Source organism: Lynx canadensis, chromosome B3 (genome assembly GCF_007474595.2).
Source record: "Lynx canadensis isolate LIC74 chromosome B3, mLynCan4.pri.v2, whole genome shotgun sequence".
Taxonomy (NCBI): Eukaryota; Metazoa; Chordata; class Mammalia; order Carnivora; family Felidae; genus Lynx; species Lynx canadensis.
This window is the reverse complement of record NC_044308.2, coordinates 136,241,922-136,250,864: the sequence shown is the minus strand read 5'-3', so window position 1 is coordinate 136,250,864 and position 8,943 is coordinate 136,241,922.

Sequence of the window (8,943 nt, the reverse complement as noted above, 5' to 3'; positions counted from 1 at the left end):
GCTGAGGCATTTAGGGCCTCAAGGAGGAGGATCCCGAGTGAGCTGAGGCTTCTAGGAGCTCTTGGCCCACCTCCTGCCTCTCTCCAGGCCATGGAAGGTCCAAACCAAGCTGGCACCCACGTATGAAAGGAGCATCTGGAGCTCACAAGGAACGCTGGGCCCCAGACTGGCTTTAGACTCCGCCATTCACTGCTGTGTGGCCTTAGATGACTTCCAGGCCCTCTCTGGGCCTCTGATTCCTCACTTACTGAGAGCGTCGGACAATCTGAGTAGTTCGGAAAAACAAACAAACAAACAGATCCTTAAAAAATATTTTTAGTAGTGAGCCTTTTAAACAACAAAAAAAATCTCACCCAGCATCTCCGTACATGTGTAATGGATTCTTTGCTTAACAGCGGCTGGAATGAGCGGGGGAAACAATGTAATCTCCTTAGTCCTAACTAATCAGCCTGCTTCCTGAGCTCTCTAAGGGCCACTTGGAAGACATCAGGAGTCCAGCTGGTTTTCGGGCCGGGTCTGAGTGGAAAATGTGAACTGTCCTTTTGGGGCCTGCCCCGTGGCCCACGTGACTCCCGGTTTGGCCTTCCTCAGGCCTCTCAGGCCCAGAGAGTGCTCCAGGCTGGGTCCCCCAGCTTCACTATGTACAGTGTGGCCCCGGCACACCTTTCTCAGCCCCTTGCTTCCTGTTTTGCCCACTTCCTCAAGACGTGAGCTTAAGAGGATGGCTTCCGGTGCCCAGAACCTTCCCTGTGCTGCTCTCTCACCTCTCCGCCTTCGCTCCTCCTGGAGGCCCGTTTCCCAGGCTCCGTGTGAAGTCCTCCCAGACTGCTGGGCTGGGCATGAATTCCTCTGAGTTTCCACCACGCTGTGCCTGTCCTTCTGTGGTGCTCATGCCTCATGGCTGTGACCTGGCGGGGGTGGTAGGACATGGTCATTACAAGTGTGGGCAGTGGCATGAATATTCGTGTCATAAAAAAAAAAATGGAAAAATCCGGCGGTGGGGGCGTGCCTGGGTGGCTCGGTCGGTTAAGCGTCCGACTCTCGATTTTGGTTCAGGTCATGATCTCACGGTTGCGCGTCCGAGTTCCTCGTGGCGCTCTGCACTACCAGCGTGGAGCCGGCTTGGGGGGGTGTCCTCTCTCTCTCTCTCTCTGCCCCTCCCCCCCAAAAATAAATAAACTTAAAAAAAAATTCGTGTCCCGATTCTCATGTAATAGCTCTTGAGCAAGCCACACCTCCCTGGGCCTCAGTTTCCTTGTCCGTAAAGTGGGGATATTTGTACCTGATCTCAAAGGTCAGTCGGGAAGACTAAATGAGATGGCCGTGAAAAGCACTTGACACTCTGCTTGGTCCCCAAACTTTGTGGGCTTTGCATGGTAGTTACTGGGGCCTGAGTCTCGTCCGTCCTTGAAGCCTACGGGGGGACAAGGTAAGAGCTTGCGTTTGGCAGGGAGGAGCCCCAGGGGGGTTTGTGTCCGCGCACCTGAGAGGGGGGTGTCTGTCGTCTCCCTGGATCAGTGAGACAAACTCGGGGCTGGGGTGGCGGGAGATGTGGTAGTGTAGGCCCATCTTCCTGGCACTCTTTCCCTGCCCTGTAAACCACAGGCCTGGCGCGGCAGGGCAGGGGGATCTGGGCTTAAAGTGCTTGCCCTTCCACGCAGGAGGTCCGCGCCCCCTCCTCGCTGCCCCCGCCCCGTCGTGCACAGCCTGCTACTCCGAGCTGGAAAACTTGCTGGGATACAAACCTGTGTGTTGTTTCCCCGCTGGGGAAGATCAGGAGGAACCAGAGCCAGTTAGCCCCCTTCCCCTCCCCCAAGCCGCCCCCCTGGAGGCCGTGGGCTGCCCTGGCAGCCTGTCGACCCCCAGGAGCAGGGTTGAGAAAGAGGCTTTCATTCTTGCGAAAAGGTATTTCCAGGAAAAACGGTGGAAGTGGGAAGACTGGAGAATGGAGAGGCAGGTCTGGCCGAATAGGGAGAACATTCTGGAATCTGGGAAGGGGGGGAGGCGGGTGGCCCAGAGCAGGGGCACTGCTCACTCTCACGTCGCCCAAGGGAACACAGGACCCTGACCTGGCTGGCGGAGATCCCTCGGTCCCTCCCGCCAAGGTGCTGTGTGCGTTAGGTGCAGTTACAGGAAGGCCCTTCTTTCAACACTGGGCACAGATCTACCGCACATCCCACGGGCAGATGCGTGCCGGGCACGGACCATGCACATCTGTGCCCAAAACTGACAAAAATCGCTGCCCTCACTCAGCTTCCATTTTCATGGGGACGTCACCGCCGGTTCCTCTGCGGTGGGTGACCCAGGACCACACAGCCCCCACAGGGCTGGACAGAGGATGGGGAGGGACCCCCACAAACGTTTGAGATTCCATTTTCCACCAGCCCCGGGAGCTGGGACACACAGAGTTAACTTTAGTGCAGGGCCAACAAAAAGGTATGTGGTCTTTCTGGAAGAACCCTCAGAGAGGGCTCCAGGGAGCCAGTCCCACGACAGGCTTTCCAAAGGTGAGACAAGGAAATCGGGGAGAGAAATCATGTTATAAGGTTAGGTTACACCATGTCTCTGGCTCACTTTTCAGGTGAAACATGACCTACAGCCCCAGGAGAGGACCAGATAGGCCAGTTTTCCAGCCTATTGCCCACCTGCGCCCCCCCCCCCCCCAACGCCTGGGGTTTGAAAGCTAACATAGGAAGTGTTGTATCCCGCAGCCTCCTGGGCTGGGCTGGAGGCACTCTCGGCTTCCAAGGGAGGAGAGAGCACAGGGTGTGGTTTACAGAAGGCTGCAGCCAGTGCTGGGTGGGGGGCCTGGGCTTGGTGAGAGCTGCCAGTCCCAAGCCCTGTCCTGGCCATCCTGAGATGGGGCAGAGAGCCCAGCTCCTGAAGGGGCCCTGGTTACGAGACCCGGGGCAGGGTGCGTGACCTCTGTGATAGGCAGCCTCTAATGGCCCCCAACAACCTGCCTCCTGTGCTCTCACTCTGCGTGACCCTCTCCCCTCCAGCGTGGGCTGGACTCAGTGACTGGCTTGTGAGGAAGACGACAACAAAAGTGACCGAATGTCACCTCTGGGATCAGGATACCCACAGACTGGCCTCTGTCTTGCTTGCTCCCCTGGTGAGCTGCCCCGTGGAAAGATCCACAGGGAAGGCGCTGAGGGAGACCCCCAGCCGACAGCCAGCGAGGAGCTGAGGCCCCCAGTCCCACAGCCCGTGGGGAGCTTCCTCTGCCAGCCGGCCGTGCGTGAGCCTGGATGCTGACTGTCCCCCCGGTCGGGCCTTCAGGTGAAACCCCAGGCTGGACTGAAGCCTCGCGGTGAGACCCTGAGCCAGAGGACCCAGCCCTGCCCAGATGCCCGACCCCAGGAATAATGAGATAGATGTTCGTTATTTTCAGCTAAGTTTTGGGGTGACTTGTTACACAGCATCAGATGACTGATACAGCCTCTCTTGCTCTCAGCCACAGTCTGCTCCTCTACGAGACGGGGTTAATGAAACTTGTAACTCTGGGTAACTGTGGGGGTGACCCCCCATCACCTCCTCACGCCCCCACCTAGCATCGTGGGTGTTCCACCCCACCGTCCTCTCTACTGCTCTCGTCACACAAGCCAGTGTCTCATCACCAACTATGGCAAGTGCTTCTGGGAAGGGAGAGGACAGGGTGCGGTGCAAGGCGGTAACCCAGGCCTTCGGCCTTGTGTGAAAGGGAGGGGAGACCCCATAGCCTCAATGAGACTGAGCGGGGCTCGGTGCCTGGGTGAATCGCGTGAATACCATCTCCCAGGACATGATAAACAGAAGAGTTCAGGGCTCTGTGATCCCTGGAAACTCTCTAGGGCCCCAGAGAGCAAAGCTCAGGAAAGCCTGGCCCTGGAGAGCCTGTGTTTACAGATAATGGAGGTTTATGGGGTAAGTGTGGGCTCGTCCACCCAGGTCCCGGGGGGCCACCGAGCTCTGCCAGGCAGAACCTGAAGTGCAGCATAAACACTGCGGCATCCCAGATCATCTGCTGTCCTCGGAGACATTTGGCAGGGAGAAAACATCTTTTTTTTTTTTTTTTTTATAAGAACAATGTATTCTGAAACATAATGCAAATTGGCTTTTATAAAATTTTCAGATGAAATGCAAAAGCACAAAGATACTCAGTTCCCCTCGGGTCTGAGCACCAGGCCCCCGAAAATGGGTTCACTCTCCTCTGCCGCGAGAGGCATTTGGGGGAAAGTTCTGGAAACTTTAATTAGGAAAAGTGCCCTCGCTTTGCGGTCAGACTTGGGCTCTGCCACCTGTTCGCTGTGCCTCCCGGAGGGACTTGCTGTACCTCTCTGAGTTGAAGTATCAGTTTCGGCTGCCTTAGAGAAACCCTGTCCCTCCCGGAAGGACTTTGAGCAGATGGTCCTCTCAGGCTGGCCGTGTGACTCACAATTCTCACCTTCTCACCCTTGCTGAAGGAGAAGTAAAATTTGTTCATCTTCTAGGTGGCAGCCTTTTGCCCCAAATTATTTCTTAGCTGAGATCACAGGAGAGAGAAAAATGAAAGGCATCCATTATAGGAATAAGAGTGGCCTGGCCCCCGCCCCCACCATATCCTATGCAGGACTCAATAGTAAAATTCAAATCATATAAAGGTCTTAGATCACCTTTTTGAAATCTTTTATCTTTTTAGAGAGGGAGACCGAGAGAGAGAGAGAGAGAGAGAGAGGAGCAGAGGGAGAGAGAATTTTTTTTTTTTTTAAGTCAAAGACATCTCTCCAACTTTTTTTTTTTTTTAATTTTTTTAAATGTTTATTTTTGAGAGAGAGACATAGCTCGAGCACGGGAGGGGCAGAGAGACAGGGAGACACAGAACTCAAAGCAGGCTCCAGGCTCTGAGCTGTCAGCACAGAGCCCGATGCGGGTCTCGAACTCAGAGATCACGACCTGAGCCGAAGTCAGGTGCTTAACGGACTGAGCCACCCGGGTGCCCCAGGAAGGGGGAATTTTAAGCAGGCTTCATGCCCAGCGTAGACCTGACACGGGGCTGATCCCATTTTTCTGTTGCCTTCTACCTCATCCATCCCAACTCCACGTGTGAAGGAGGCCTGAGCGGCTCAAGCAACAGCAAGGCTCTGCTGGCTCCCAAGAGGTGGGCGCCATCCCTGGCCTGGGATGGGGGTGGGGTGCTGGCTGTCCCAAGGTCCCCTTCCCCCTCGTTCCGTGGCACCATCCCAGGGTGCCTGGCGGCAGCATTCCCATGATTTATGATGCTGTGGAGAGCGGGGAGAGGGAGGTCTTCCCTCCAAGTAATTCCCCTGGAGAACCCCGAAACTCTGGCCTGGTTTATTAGGGCTCGCCCTGGGAGGTGGCATGGCCCTGGGAATACGACACGGATAACCCTGAGGGCCAAGTGGAAGCCAAGATCCCTCTGCCCCTCGCACACCCCTCTCTTTTGTCTCCTACACGTTCCTTAAAAGTTTCACTTAGAGATTTACTCCTTTGCTTAAGACATCCATTCATTCATTCATCATTTACCCCGAGCATATGAGGAGGCATTCACCCAGCACATATTAGCTGAGGGCCTCTTCCGTGTCAGGCTTAAGTTGATTAAGATGAAGCCCTTCCCGGGACACCTGAAACTAACATGATGTTGTATGTCACATAGGCCTCAATGAAAAAGATGAGCCTTTTGTCTGGAGAACTTCTCCTTCCAGTGGGGGAGACGTAAGTGTAAACGACTAAGTGCCACCTCTGGGGGCGGGCGGTGGGGGCGGGCAGGTGCTCTCGAGATCCTTGTAGGAGAGGCTGGAAGCCCAGAGTTGGGCTCTGCTCACTCTGCCTAGGGCAGGGACAGCTGGGGAGGCTTCGTGGAGGAGGTGAGGCTGGAGGTGGCAGGGGCAGAGAGGGGCGGGGTAAGGACAGCGGGGGCAGAAGGAAGCCCCTCAGAGCATTCACTGGATGGCAGGCAGCTTACCCCCCGGGGTCCCGCAGCTTGAACCTCCGGCTGTCCGGTGGGGGCTCAGGCCGGAGGCACTGTTCCTCTCAGTTCACGGCCCCTGCACGGAACCCCCGGATGCTGAGAGCTGGTGCCGCCTCGGAGTCACATCCCCGCATGGGGGTGGTGCCAGGCTCCCCTCCGAGCAAATTAGACCAGCACTTTACCGTGCATCAGGATCCCCTGGGTTCTTGTTAAAATGCAGATTCTGCCTTTCTCGCAAATCCCAGGTGATGCCACGATGACGCGGGGCCCGGACCCCACTGAGTGGCAGGGGTCTACGGTAGCACCCTGTCTCTTGATTCCACCTGGGGGCTGTTCCAGATTTGAACTTGGCCACCTCCCGTTCGGCTACGTGATCCCCGCCCCCCCCCCCCCCCCATGCTCCCTTCAGCTCGGAGCACCAGCTCTGAAAGGAGACAGACGTGGGCCTTGCCCCTGGGCTGTGCAACTTCAGACAAGCCTTTTGCCTCTCTGAGCCTGTTTCCTCACCTGGACAACGGGGACTGTCGCTCTCAGGGTTGGTAGGAAGACTGCGCGAGCTACGACGAGCTTAGCAAGGTGCCTGGCGCACAGCAAGCATCCGGTGCGTGTTAGCTCTCGTTCTTTGTGTTCTTTGTGTTTCCAAAATGACAGTCGTTCCATCTGGAGCCGAAGGGCCAGAGCTAACGTCCCAGCTCCAACCGCTAAGTGCTGTGTGGACCTTGGGCGAGCCACATAACCACAGAGCTACAGCTCCCGAACTTTCTGTAAGATGGACCCAGAAAACCAATGCTTTCCAGCTCACGGGCTGTAGGGGTGACTCGGGTGAGGTACAGTGGCCTGTAAGTTCTGGGGCCGCATCAGGAAGTTGTCACTGTGCAGAGACCATCAGGAGCCTCTCTGGATTCACACCCACCCCCTCCTGTGCAACACTGACCACCTGGTTTGCACCAGGCCCGCCTGGGCACGGAGGGGGAGGAGCCAAGGAGACGCAGCTCGGGCCCTCATATCCCCCCCCCTGCACAGTGCTGGAGAGCAGCTGGGGTCCCAGGGCTCACACTGTCTGGACTCTGAATGCAGCGTCTCCCACAGCACTGAACCGTGCAGAGAACCCAAGCAGCCGGCAGCCAGGGACAAACGAGCCTCAGCACCAAAGGACATGGAAACAACGCAGCGTCTTCTGGAGACGCCTAGTAATGACACTGGGGCACATGCTGGGGCCAGGTGGCTTGGCCGGCACTTACAGCCTTGGAGCACAAGCCTCGAAGTAGACCGGCTGTTTCCAGGCCAAGAGTGGGGCTGGGTAGGGCATCGCTCCTCAGGTGAGGGGCTGGGAGTGACGGCCGGAGTGCCCTGCGCCTTTGCAGCTGGGGCCACGGGAAGGCGGCCTCTTCCAGGTGTCTCCTGTCATCCCCGTCTGGCCAACTTCCTTAGCTGGACAATGGAACTCAGCTTAAGACACCACGTTTTGAGGCTAGAGGCCAATGGGAACCAATTCAGAGTGGAGCCAGAGTCACCGAACTTGAAGGAAAACAATTTCAGAAGCCAAGAACCCTGTCCTCCGTCTTGAAGATGGTCCTGCAGGTGAATGAATGGACAGCGAGCCTTTTCCTCAGGGACACCAAAGGGAGGATTCGTGAGATGCCAAGAGGAGTTAGTTTCCAATTAATCTCTCCAATTCTTCAGCAAAGCTTGCTTTTTCTGGTTATAAAAGTGAACCACACTCTTTGCAGCAACTCCGGAAAATCTACAAAAGTATAAAGAGGAAAATGGAAGATTGGAGTCCTACGATCCAAAGCTAACCATGGTTAATGTGGCAGAACAGAGCACTAAGCCACCTCTGTGCATCCCAGCGTCCCTCAGGCGCCCAATGCACGGCCAGCAGGTGGACCGGCCGCCCCCACACTGGGGATCCTTGGGTTGGAGCGAGTAGGGAATCTGAGGGAGTGTGTGGGTGTATCCAGCAGCCACCACTATGATACTGTGTAACCAACGACCTCAGCCTCACTGGCTTGCAATTATAAACATTTGTTTCTCAGTCGGGGTTGGCTGAGGATTGGACAGTTTTCGTGGATCCTGCTCCACGTGGCTCTCGTCCCTCTGGACTCAAGGGGCTCCCAGAGGCACACCTCTCTCCATGGCAGAGCTTACCAGTGCTAAACCCCAAGCCCCACGGCACGATCATGTTTTAAGCCTCCGATTGTGTCACAGTTCGCTAATATCCTATTGGCCAAAGCAAGTCACGTGGCCCGCCCGGCCAAGAGGTGGAGAGGAGTGTTCTGCCCGCCATGAGCCTCTGGCAAGCCCAAGGAAGTAGACACAACCCCGGGAGAGAGGACACTTTGGGACCCCTATCTATTTCACGACCCAATTCAATCTGCTGCACTAGGTGGAAATTAACACCCTGAGGGGCACGGGCCTCCCACTTAGAAGCACTAATGTAGTGTATATCCTTCCATTCTTTTGCATATATAAATTTTATCAAATGGGGCTTATATTCTATTTTTTGAATCCCTTTTTCCACTTAACTTTACGTCCTATATTTTTCCCAACCCTGTTTTTGAAAACATGTAATTTAATGGCTGCAGAATTATCAGATCCTAAAGTTGGGGCATTATTTATTAAACTCTTCCTCCGAGATACTTAGGTTGTTTGAAGTTTGGCTACTCTAAATAACGATGTGGTGGCATCTTAAACACTCTGCTGGCATCTGTAACGGGCACTTCTGGGGTTTGCCGGAGCAGCATCGGGTCCCGCCTCCCTGCGATAACGGTAGCCTGGTTCCCCTTTGGGGGAACCACACGTCCCCTTCTTTCAGCCCACGTAGTTCATGCGGCATCCACCATTGGCTCCAGGGGAATGACTCTAGCCATAAAAGATATTCCACCTCTCCTAAACTCAAAAATTTGACCCAGGCTTGGCCAGTCAGGGATTAAAGAGAGGCATCTGACCCCAGGTGAGTCAATGAGAGTGAACCCTGAGACTTACCACAAAGG